Source organism: Oryzias melastigma, linkage group LG7 (genome assembly GCF_002922805.2).
Source record: "Oryzias melastigma strain HK-1 linkage group LG7, ASM292280v2, whole genome shotgun sequence".
Lineage (NCBI taxonomy): Eukaryota > Metazoa > Chordata > Actinopteri > Beloniformes > Adrianichthyidae > Oryzias > Oryzias melastigma.
The window spans coordinates 29142812-29143458 of record NC_050518.1 but is presented as its reverse complement, the minus strand read 5'-3'; positions in this window follow the sequence as shown (position 1 = coordinate 29143458).

Below are 647 nucleotides of genomic sequence, written 5' to 3'. Positions count from 1 at the left end.
GGGGGGGGGGGGGGTTCGTCTGGGTTCGCTGGTTTCCTGCCTTTGTTTGATTTGGCCACATTTCTGCCTATTTGCTGTATTTTGTGTTGATTTGTTGCGTTTAAATGAACTTTCTCTCATGGATGGCTTAAAATTCCTGATTCCTCAGGCCGCCGTTTTTCCTTTCCCCTGGAGTTTGGTGGCTTTGCCTGACAGACGCTGGTGGGAACGTGAAGGCGAGCGACTGGAAAAACGACTTCATGTAGGACGAAATTGGGAAGAGAAACCACAGTTTTTTTTTAAGCATCACAAGGCAGAAAATATACTATTTAAAGTCTTTCAGTTTCATTAAGTTTGACGTCTTTGTAAAAATAGAAGCACAAATAAAGCTAAGGCTCTCTAATTTTCGCTGGAAAGTCCGGGAAATGTTTTGGGTTGGATAATCGGGATCAACTTTTTTTTTTTTGGCAGAAGGAAAATGTTTTTCTGTTCTTCTTCCTCCAACAGAACTAAACCGTCTCAGAGATTAGTCCCAGCAGCTTTGCGCTCCTCCCTTTCACTTGTGTCTCAGTAACTCTGACCGAGATTTCCAACTCAAGCTTGAAAATCCTCAGACGCTGATTTGTGTCTGTCAGCGATGCCGAGGCCGATGACCTGTGCAGGTGTGC